The following is a 12,317-nucleotide window of genomic DNA, read 5'->3' as shown; positions in this document are numbered from 1 at the left end:
TCCTAGGTCCTTTCTCAGATTCAGGATCTCTACTTCACAAAGTAAAGATTCTTGAAAATAGACACAGGGTGAAATCAACTCATGTATTTTCATCTAGTTATTAACCATGCTCAGGTTTTACCCGGTCATCAGTTTACTTGGGACCAGTCCTAACATTCCCTGGTGAGAATGCTTTGGAATTTAAAAACTTAAATGTGCCCCATTTTGTGTCTTCTTCTCAGGAGCAATATAAAAATGTAGTATATCCATATTCTAAAATTGACACAAACAACAGCTAATAACATTTATATTCATGTCTTACGTATTTTAGCTATGTGTTAAAAACTTGAAAAACATTTAGTTTGCACTGCAGAAAATAAGGAGATAAGGATTGATTTTTAAAAACTTTTATTTTATTTTTAGCCTCCAGGTTGCAGTGGACCAAAAGAAAATAGTTCATACATTGATCAAAATAAAGAAAACCAGTGTTTTGAGAATGAAACTGAAGAAAAAACATGTGTAAGTGTTCTTATCTTTGTTGTTATGCTTAGCATATTATGTGTGTCCTATTTTTCCAGAGATGCCATTTTCTAGCAGGGTTCCAATAGAAGAAAATGTGTAATATAATTTCAAGCTTTTGTCCAGTCTGCATTTTGGCTGAGCTGATGCTGAATATGTGTCATTTTGAGTAGTTATGGGTTTCATTCTGGGGATCTATATTTTGGTGTTGTGGACTTAAGTCTCTGGTGATGACACAAACATTTGTATGATTGAACAAGAAATCATTTCACATGTAGACTGTCATTTAAATGATTTGAAACATTCATAATGTACTAAATGTGCATCCAGCTAGGAAGCCATCTGACTTGGTGGTGGCACTGCTCTTCTTCGAAGATGAAATAGCATATGGTTCTCCTCAATGGACTCATGCATCTTTAGCCAATAAACTTTGGTCTCTGAGACACTCTATAACAGTATGTGTTGTGGCCTTCTGGATCTTTCCTTACTATCTTTCCTTCCGCCTCTGTGATATGCCTTGCACCTTAGGTATTGAATATGTACCAATTGGGGCTATTTATCCTATAGTCCCTTATCCTCTGCATTTTGACCAGTGGCTGGCCTCTGTAATAGCTCCTATCTGCTGTTAAAGGGAAACTTATGCCAGGAAGAGTGAGAGCTACAGTTTCCTATATGTATAAGATTAAGTACTCAAAGTACAGCCGAAAACTATATTGGTTTAGAAAAAATGAATGGGAGGTTCCCCTCTAGGAACTAAGATCTACAAATGAATACATAATTGATATTACAATGTGTACAGGTTAAATTTCCCAACCCTCACTCCTAGATGAAGAGTTATAGACAATCAATGTCTACTGAGAGAGAGAATAAGTTTTCTTCAGGAATTATACAGGGTAGCCAATCACTCTCAAACACAAGCACATAAAGCAACATTAAATGGACTTATAGGTTTTACACACACACACAAACACACACACACACACACACACACACACACACACACACGTGCACACACACTCAATATATATGTACATACATATGTATGTGTATATAAGAACAATTCAGAAAGAAGGGACCTTGAATTTGAGAGGGATTGGGGTCAACATGGCAGGAATGAAAATGATGCCAATAGAATACACATGTATGAAATTCTGAAACAAATGTTTTAAAATTAAAAAGAAAGTAAACAAACTTTTGGACTTCCTGGCTATTCTTAAAGATATGTGCAATTTTCCTTCCTGAAGATGAAATCATCAAGCATAAGTGGGAAACAAATGTTCTAGTTTGTCAGTCAGATGAATTAAATACATTCTGAACACATAATTGAGAAGTCCTTGTGCTTTCATCATAGGGAAATATTCAGCCCATCCATATTGCTTAAACTTCAACACATCAATTTCTTGGCCTTTTAGGAGAATTATAAGATTTTAATAAGATACTGAATGTAAACATATTTACTATTGCCTAACAAACAGTAGGTTTATGGTTCTTATGAAACAAATTGTATGTTTGACATATTCTTGATGTAGTATCAGGAAGACTATGTCAGGGAAAGAATAGAGGAGATCAAGAAAAGAGTTACCTTAATAGAGGGAGCCATTATAGGTTTAAAGACAAATCTGGCACTAGGGAAATGTCCAGAGAGCCACAAACATGACCCCAACTAAGAATCTAAGCAATAGTGGAGAGGCTACCTTAAATGCCCTTCCCCTATAATGAGATTGATGACTACCTCAAGTGCTATTCTAGAGCCTTCATCCAGTACCTGATGGAAGCAGAAGCAGATACCCACTGCTAAACACTGAGCTGAAATCTTGATAAATCTGTAGAGAGGGGGGAAGGATGAGCAAAGGGGTTAAGGCCAGGTTTGAGAAATCCACAGAAACAACTTACCTGAGCAAGTGGGAGTTCATGGACTCCAGACTGGCAGCTAGGAACCAGCATTGGACTGAACCGAGATCTCTCAATGTGGGTACCAGTTAGGAGGCTTGGGCAGTCTATGGGACCTCTGACAGTGGAACTAGTATTTATCCCTAGTGCACAAATGGACTTTGGGAGTCCATTCTCCAAGGAGGGATACTCTCTCAACCCAGATACACAGTGGAGGGCCTAACCCCTTCACTAAATGATGTGACAGACTTTGATGATACCCCATGGAAGGCTTCACCTTCCTTGGGAAGTGAGTGGAGGTGGAATGGGGGAGAGGGAACTGTGATTGATATGTAAAATAAGATTGTTTCTACATTAAATAAATAAATTTAATAAAAATTTGGATACTAAAAGTAAAGGCATCATTGTGAACTTTAGGATTCTATTGATGGAGAAACATTTTACATTTTAATGTGTTTCTTTTCTTTATTTTAATTTCATTCCTCTGTGTTCTTTGAGCAATTTAAAATAATTGGGAACATTTTGAAGGGGTATGTTCTGTGTTTAAATAAACCTACTAAGTAAAAGATAAAGTTTAGACATTTAATACAAGGATGTTTAATCAACCCCTGGGGAAAGGGGCACGGACACACACACACACACACACACACACACACACACACACACACACACACACACACGAGAGAGAGAGAGAGAGAGAGAGAGAGAGAGAGAGAGAGAGAGAGAGAGAGAGAGAGAGAGGGCAGCTATTTGTAACTAAGTAAACCAAGAAGTGGTTTAAAGTCATTAGCAAGGACATTAGAAATAACAGCTGACAGATGGATAAACAGAGTAAGTTTAATCACAATATCTTATATTTGACATAATGGGGGGAGCAAAATGAAATATCTTGAGAGAATATATGTATAACCATAAAAATTAAGTGTAGCATTAAAAATATCTAAAGGACAGTGTGAGAGAAAAGAAAGGATAAAAAAATCCAGTTTACTTATTGCCTGGTGTGTCCAACTTTGAACCTGTGGGTTGTATTTGCCCCAGCATGGCTATAAATTTGACCTAACACAAAATCATAAACTAAATTAAAACATGAATTATTTTCTTTTGGTAACTCAGTTTCATTGTTTTAAAGACTGGATTTTATAGATGACAAAGTTGTGTTGCACTATCAAAAGCCTAGCATCTAAATCTTGTGGATTTTGCATACTGTCTTTGTTAGAAGTAGTTATGTTACCTCAAGCAGAATAAATGACATTTCTCTTTATTTGTAAGTTGGGAAATTAAATTACCTATTGTGTGTTCTAGAATACTTTGTCAAGTAGCTAAATGCTCTAGATAATTCATAATTTCAGATTTATAACTATATGCTTCCTAAAATTGTTTTAATATTTTGATAACTAATTCCATTTCTTTTTTTAGTGATAAAAGCACTAATACCACAAATACCTTACAAATGGGCCAGAAAGCTTGGTCTCTTTAAACAATAGTACAGAGGCCACCAGGAAGAGTCAAATTTGAGTGTAGGGAAAATATTAGTCCAGGGAGAATCATAGTAGAGGATCAAGATATAGCAGAAACTCAGAAGACTTGGGTCATTTTCTCATACACTTACTGCCTAGATGTTTTGGTCATGTCAGTCTGCTTATCTTTATCTAAATCTTAAGTAATAGAATTACTTAAATTATGAGTCCCTTAAATATTATATCACCATGACAGGATATTGGATTGTTTTATAGAATTTCATTGTTGGCTTTTATTACTTGTTTGTTGCTGTGATACATAGAATATCGTGACCAACAGCTACTTAGAGTTTGTCTTACAGTTTCAGAGGGAGAGTCCCTATTGGTTGGGAAGGTATAGCACTGTGGCAGGATCAGGAAGCTGACTGACCGCATCTTTATCCATATACAGGAAACAGAAGGAGGAGGAGGGCAAACAGGATATATGGTAAAGCTATTCATCTTTAAGGCCTACCCCAAGTGATTTCCTTCTTCCAGCAAAGGTGTCCCTCTTAAAGCAACTATAATTTCTTCCAAAATGCCACCAGATGGAGACCAAGTATTTGGACATGGAGGGCATTTCTAATTCAAACCACTATATTTTGAATTCCTGGTCCCCCTAGATGTATAGCTATCTCCTCATGCAAAAAAATGGATACTTCTAATTCCAAAAGTCCCCATAATCTGTTACTCTCAACATTATTCAAAATTCCAAAGTCTTCTATGACCCCCTGTAAAATTGAAACATACAAAGAAAAACAAAAAATCAACAAATTACATAAAAAGGCACAGAATATGCATTTCCATTCTAAAAAGGATGAATGTGGGGAAAATGTGGATCAAAGTAAAAACAAATCCAGCAGGAAAAAGAAAACAACAATCAAGTCCTGTATCTTCCATTTCAAAGGTTTAGATGGCTGTGTTCTCCCAGCTTTGCTGCCTACAATATATGCATCTCTTTCTTAGGTGGGTTCCATTTTCTGTATTTACATTTTTTTTTGGCAGATGTCTCATAGCCACATATGGTAACTGAGGTTCTACCTTACTTTTCAGGATAAGCAGCTTCATGGATTCTGACCTTCCATATGTTATCTGGCCTCATTCACATCCACCTATCTGAAACTGTGTAGGAATACTCCACAATCCCCTTAATCTTGTATCTTTCATACCACCAAAGATAGTACCACAAGAAATACTGCTGAATCTGGCTGCCGACTTGGGACACTTGGCCTGTTGGCAGCAGTTTTTGTATTAGAAGAAATTGATTTCTAGGATCAGGGAACTTCTTAGGCTTTCTCCTTCCACTTGTTGGAAAGTTAGCTGGGTAAGGTCTTGCCCTCAGGGCAGCCTTCCTAGTCCAATGAGTGTAGAAAGTTTTTCTTTAACATCCCTAATCTTTTTATATGACTTTCTGTAATATTAAGCTTTCTAACTCTCTTTTTCTCTCCAAATGACATATTTTTAATTAGTCTGTCCCACAGTTTACACTTTTTCATTGTAGACTCATATAGGATCAATATGTAGTAGTCATACCACAGACTCAATGTTATGCTTTCTTGAAATTTTCTCCAACAACAGAATTAGTCCATGACTTTTTAAATTAGCCAAATTAGACAAATCTTAGGACAATGTAGAATATAGTCAGGGTCTTTGCCAAAATTTTACAGGAATAGCATCTAGCCCAGTTACCAATAGTTCTGTTTCAACCCTGAAACCTCATGAGTCATGCCTCTACTGTATGCATTACTCTCAGTACTACTGACATCCAGGATCCTACCAGATTGGCCCATTAAGTTCTGATTACAGCATTCAGCACTTTTTCTAGTCCAAACTCCCAATTTTCTCCAATTCTTCCAAATAATAATATAGTCATGCTCTTCCCAGCAATAGCCTTACTTATTTGGTACCAGATTTTGTATCAGTTTTTTTTTTATGTTGCTGTAATAGAATACTATGGTCAAAAGAACTTACAGAAAAGTTTGTTTTGACTTAATTTCCAGAACAAGTCCACAATGGCACAAGAGGCATGTCATGGTGGCAGGAGTTGATAACTGAGTTATTACATATGTATCAATGCACAAGAAATGGGAGAGAAAGAGAGGCCAGGAAATGGGGGTGATCCATGAACCCTCAAAGCTCACCACCAGTAGCATCCTTCCTATGACATGTCTTCACCTCCTACAGGTTACATAACTTCTACTAACAGCACCACTCACTGGGGACCAAAGTCAAATAAATGAGCCTATAGAGGAAGTTTCTCATTCACATTATCCATATGTATGTATGTATGTATGTATGTATGTATGTATGTATATGTATATGTATATGTATATGTATATGTATATGTATATGTATATGTATTCTGGCTACAACATATATTTTCACTCTGTTAAATAGCCATGCCTTTTGATTAAAGGGAAACTTCTGTTTTCTAATACAACTGAGCCCTGTGAAAGTTTTTGTGCTTTTTTGCTTTAGGGAATGATATCAGTGTATCCTATTGATTTTATATGTATATATTAGATATTATCCATGATCTCTATTTTAAAAGTGGTGCTTTAAAAACACTAAGTAGATCAAGAAGTCCTTCGAAGAACATATTTGGAGACATGCTACTTCTTGATTTGAAAATTGATTTAATGTTGGTGAACTCAATTTCATAAAACAAGCACTACTGGACACATACAGACAGATAGGTTTAAATACAAAAGTAACAGGAGATTTGCTACCCTGTTCTCATTGATAGATACATCATACAGACAAAAATTAACTAACAAGCTTCAGAGGTAACAAATAGTACTTTGAGAAATATTGGTGTTTGTTCTCCCTGACAGGAAGAATTTAATCATAGAAGTAAACAACAAAACCTTTGAATTACCTTGGGTTACCTTTGTGGGGAGACTTATTATTGTTTCAGTGTTATTTTTAATTTTACATCTCTTTACGTAGTTTATATCCTCTTGGTCCATTTTTGCCAGGTCATACATTTATATGAATTTATCTATTTGGCCAGATTTTTTCCCTAATATTATGAGAAATGTCGGTAGAGGTTCCTTCCAGTCTGGTCCCACTGCTACTTCAGACCCAAATAAGCACACAAAGACATATATTAATTACTAATCTGTTGGCCAATGACTAGGGCTTCTTATTGTCTAGCTCTCTTTTCATTATTAACCCATAATTACTAATATATGTATTCCTATAAATGTCCATATCTTGCCAGAAAATGCATGGTGCACCCTGTCTTCCTGATCTCTACATTGCATCCCTCCGTGGTCTCCCTCTGCCTAGCTTTTCCAGAATTTTCCTTGTTTCCTAGTCCCACCTATCTTCCTGCCTCTATTGGCCAAACAGTGTTTTATTCATCAACCAATAAGAGAAACATATATACAGAAGGACATCCCCCATCAGAGAAACACTACTATTTATTTGATATCTCACAGATTTTTAAATGTAAACACTTATATCTATAATCTTCCCCCACAGAACAATATTCATTATACCTCACTGGTTAGGCTATGTTGTATTTTCATCATTTGATTATTAGAGGTTTTATTCCTTCTCTACAATTTATTCAGTGACTCAATGAACATCAGGATCTGTATATTGAACTTTGGAGAGGTTTCATAGACTACTAAGAAGAAAACATATTCTACCATTGTGATATGAAACATGTTTTAGTATCTGGTGTTTCTATTTGATCTAGAGGACAGATTTGCATTTTTGTCAAGTTTGTTTGCTTGCTAAACCTATAAATTTTAATAGGGTATTGCAATGCCCTATTAGTTTTGTATTTAAATCTATCTGTATGTTTATATCAAGGAGTGTTTGTTTTATGAAATTTGATTCACCAACACTCAATAATTTTTAAATCCTTAGGTGTCATGTCTTGTAAATGTGTTCTTCTACAAGTTTTATTGAACTGTTTAGTTTTTTCTTCACTTTTAAAACAAATATCATTGATAAAATCTAATATACACATATAAAGTCAATGGAATACTCTCTCTGCTCTCATTCCTTTAAAAAGTAAAAGAAACAGAAGAAATTCTTCCAAAGTTATTCTAATAATATTCTAATGATATTCATGACCATATAACTGGAAGAGAACACAACAGCAACTGTAATAAGAAAAAAAGAAAATAGAAAACTAGATCACTTTCTTTGATTAATGTAGATGTAAAACTTTTCTATAGAACTCTTCTTAACAAATTTCAACAGCATATTTAAAAGATAATGCTCTATGATGAAGTCATTTTCACACCATGAATTCAAGTATGGTTCAATATCCACAAACTAATAAATGTAGTACAGAAAAAAATGGTATGGAGGAAATAAATCACAGGATTTCAATGGATGCAGAAAAGGTTTTCACAGAATTAAATAACTCTTTATGATAAAAACCTGAAGAAACTAGCAATAGGAAAGTCATACCACAATTTAACAGCAAATATATGTGACAAACGAGTAGCTAATATGAATAAAAACAGATAATTTCCAATAAAATCAGAAATGAGGCAAGCATGTTAACTCTCACCAATATTATTAAATATACTGTAGAAACATTACCAGAACAACAGAGCAAGAAGAAGAAAACAAAGGAACACAAAAATAAGATGGAAAAGTAAAATTTGTAGATGCCATGATACTATACATAAAAGACTAGAAAATTCATCAGGAATCTCTTAAATTTAATAAACCTTTCTGAGGAGTGGATAGGGGTGGGTTTGGGGAAGGTGCGGGACAGATAGGAGGGGAGAGAGTGAGAACTGTGGTTGGTGAGTAAAATGAATGAAAAATAGAATTAAAATTGAATTAAAAAAGAAGTAGTGCTGGATAACTAATTGTCCACATGTACATGACTAAAGTCTAACACCCTGTACAGAAATCAGTTACAAATGGATCAAGCACCTCAATTTAAGACTTGAAACTTAAAAAGTAGTAGAGGAAATGATAGGGATTATAACTCAATATAAAGGCATAGGGAATTCCTTTCTTACTACATTAGCTCAGGAAATTAAAGTAAGAATTCACAAGTGGGATTATGTGAAATAAAAAACCATATAGCAAAGCAAATAATTTCTAGAGGCAAGAGATGCCTACACTCAACAGGGGATTAATATGCAGAATATGTAAAAACTTAAAAACATTAAACAACTGAGCAAATAATCTAATCAATACATGGGCAAATAAACTTGACAGACTCTCCAATTAAGATGTAAATTAGCCAGTACATCATATGATATTCAACATCTTTAGCTATAAGGGAATGACAGAAGAACACAGGTTTGTTTGTTTTTGGTTTTTTGGGGGTCTGGTTCAATTCTAGCACCAACATGATATCTCTGTAGCTCCATTTACCAGGGATCTGATGCTCTCTTCTTACCTCTGTTGGCACCATGCATACATGTGGTATGCAGTGCACAGACATTTATGCAGGGAAAGCTCCCATCCATACATACATATAAAAAAAAAAAAACTTATGTTGAGATTTCATTTCAACCCAGTCAGAATAGCTAAGGTTAAGAAACAAATAGCAACAAAAGTTCCTGCTAGTACAGGAATGAATATGTATTAGTCAGAGGCTACTGGAATCAGTATATGCATTCCCTATACAATAAAGCTAACACTCTAATATGATCTAGGAATATCTTCTGTGAACATTGTCAAAAGAATCCATCATATCTCTAGAGAAATAGCTGCATGTCTATGTATATCTCAGGATATATACAAGTCCAAGCTATAGAATTAGCCTAGGTGTTCATCAGTGGATGGATTCGGAAAGAAAGTGTGGACTATATACATAACTGAGTTTTATTTATCCATAAAGAAAATAAAATCATGTCTTTGCACAAAAAATAATGGAAGCGGAGATCACCATTTAAAGAATCATAATCAGATTCACGAATGCATCTCCATGTTTTCTCTTGTCTGAAATTTAGGGAGTGCGCATGGAGATAAAGAGGAGATATGAAAACCAAGTGGGACTCAAGGATGTGTAAGTGGAAATGTAGGAGAGGGAAGGATGTGAGAGGGAAACAGAGGGGTTAATATAATCAGAGTATGACGTATGTATGTATGACAGCACTGTGCTGGCTAGTCTTATGTCAGCTTGACACACAAATTAAAGTTATCTGAAGGGAGGGAACCTCAACTGAGAAAATGCCTCCATAATCTCTGGCTGTAAGGCATTTTCTTAATTAGTGATTAATGTGGGATGGCCCAGCCCATTGTGGGTGGAGCCATCACTAGGCTGGTGATCATGAGTTCAATAAGAAAGCAGGCTGAGCAAGCCATGAGGAGCAAGCCCTCCATTGCTTCTACAACAGCTCCTGCCTCCAGGTCCTGCCATTTTTGAGTTCCTGTCCTTACTTCCTTCAATGGTGAACAGTGCTGTGGAAATGTAAGTAGAATAAACCCTTTTCTCCCCAACTTGCTTTTTGGTCATGGTATTTTGTCACAGCAACAGTAACCCTGACTAAGACAAATATCATAATGAAATACATTACTGATACATGATAATATGAAAGAAGGAAATCCTGTCACATTCAAAATTTGGATGAAGCTCGAGGACATTGTGCAAATCAGAATAATCTGGCAGCAAAAAGATAACTACTATATAATTTTACTTAATATAATAAGTTATATTAAGTACTCAAACTCCTAGAAAGAAAAGGTGGCAAGTAGATTATTGTTGCTTAGGGGAATGACTGAGGAAAAATTAGTGTTTTATAGATAGAGAGTTTCAATTTTTTAAAGATAAAAGTTCTAGAGATCTATTGCACAATACTGTGAATGTATGTGAGGCCACTGAACTCTACACTTAAAATAGTTGAGAATGTTTAATGTTCTATGTGTCTAGTAAAAGATAGTATCACTGAGATGATTCTGAGATAATCTACCTAAAAGAACTAATTAGGAAAGGATCATATTATTTGATGATTGTAAGTGATTTTTTTCAATGTCCTTACTTTCAAATTTCCTCTCCTTCCAGCCTTCTTAGGGGAGAATGTACCATTTTCTGAAATTAAAGATCTATGACTAGGCTGTCTATATGAGCCTTGCAGATCAGGTTTTTGTGTTGCTAGCTATTTTAAACTAGTCAATTAAGTTAGCAATGCATTTATTTACAAATGTTATTGCAGAAACAAAAATGCTAAGGAAACTAGATTCTATCAATTTTTAACATAGCAGTAATTAGAATCTTTTTATTTTCTATGTCTAAAACATAAAAAATACACTTTGTTCACATATGGATCATGTAAAAAGACACACAGACTTTATTTACTACTTGGATCAATAAGTTCTTTGATACTGAAAGTACAATGTGTCACTATTATACATGAGATGAGATGGTACTTCAGGTTAGATGATGACTGTGGCAAATACTGTTTTATTCAATATTCAAAATTCAAAAGAATTTCTACCACACCTGCTAACAAATTCAGTAGTTATATAAATTTATATAAGCCAATTCATTTGAGTCTCAGATTCTTTTTACATGTAAACTTATAATTTGCTTTACATGAATAATTAATGATACCATGTATATGGAAATTCCTAATCATAGCTTACTCAGTAAGAAGTTAACATCTTTACAAACCGTAAGTCTGATAAGCAGCTAATAGCCTAACATTTATGAAAGCCTCCCATGTAGCTCAGTAACAGGAACAAATAACATGATTTGAAAAACAAAAGAAAAATTCCATCCTGAATAGACTTTTTTCCATAAGAATTGTAAGAGTGGCCAACATGTAGGTATATGAAAAGATCCTCATCATTAATTATAAAGGAAGTGTAAATAAAAATTACTGTGAGAAATTACATGCCATTTGTTAGAATGGCTGCATGGTTGGACATAAAAACCATGGTAAACTTAATTCTGAGCTGGCTGCACCTCTGGGAGATGACTGACTTTTGAGAGTGCTCACTGTTATGTGGGTTAATCTACTGATGAGTTCATGGCTTGTTATGCAAAGTTCGTGAGACCCCAAAAAGACCACCAAGGAGCCAACTCACTGATGTAAACACATAAGGTTTAATGTTAAGTTACAAGCCTCAGCAGGGACCCTGTCCAGCATACTGGCACAGCAGCTGCAAGAAAAAGGGCACCTAGCCTCAACTGCAAGGGGTTTTTAAAGGAAAAAACTGAAAGCAGGGTGGTACGTGCCTTGGCTGTTCAGAATTGGATAAGAGTAAGTGACTTTTGGATTCATTGACATGGGGGCTAGGGGAATTCATATTTTTGGCAGCACAACTTGTTATCTTACATATGACAATGGGAGGGAACATTCTATGGTCTCAGGGTTGTACTGTGACCTTTTCACTTTTCCCGAAAGTGGTCTGTTTTTTGAGGGTTTTTTTGTTTGGATTTTAATTCATTGGAACAGAGTGGAACTGGGTAATTTGGAGGTCAAGGTGGGGTTTTCCTACTCT

Source organism: Cricetulus griseus, chromosome 3 (assembly GCF_003668045.3).
Source record: "Cricetulus griseus strain 17A/GY chromosome 3, alternate assembly CriGri-PICRH-1.0, whole genome shotgun sequence".
Taxonomy (NCBI): domain Eukaryota; kingdom Metazoa; phylum Chordata; class Mammalia; order Rodentia; family Cricetidae; genus Cricetulus; species Cricetulus griseus.
This window is presented reverse-complemented; position numbering follows the sequence as displayed.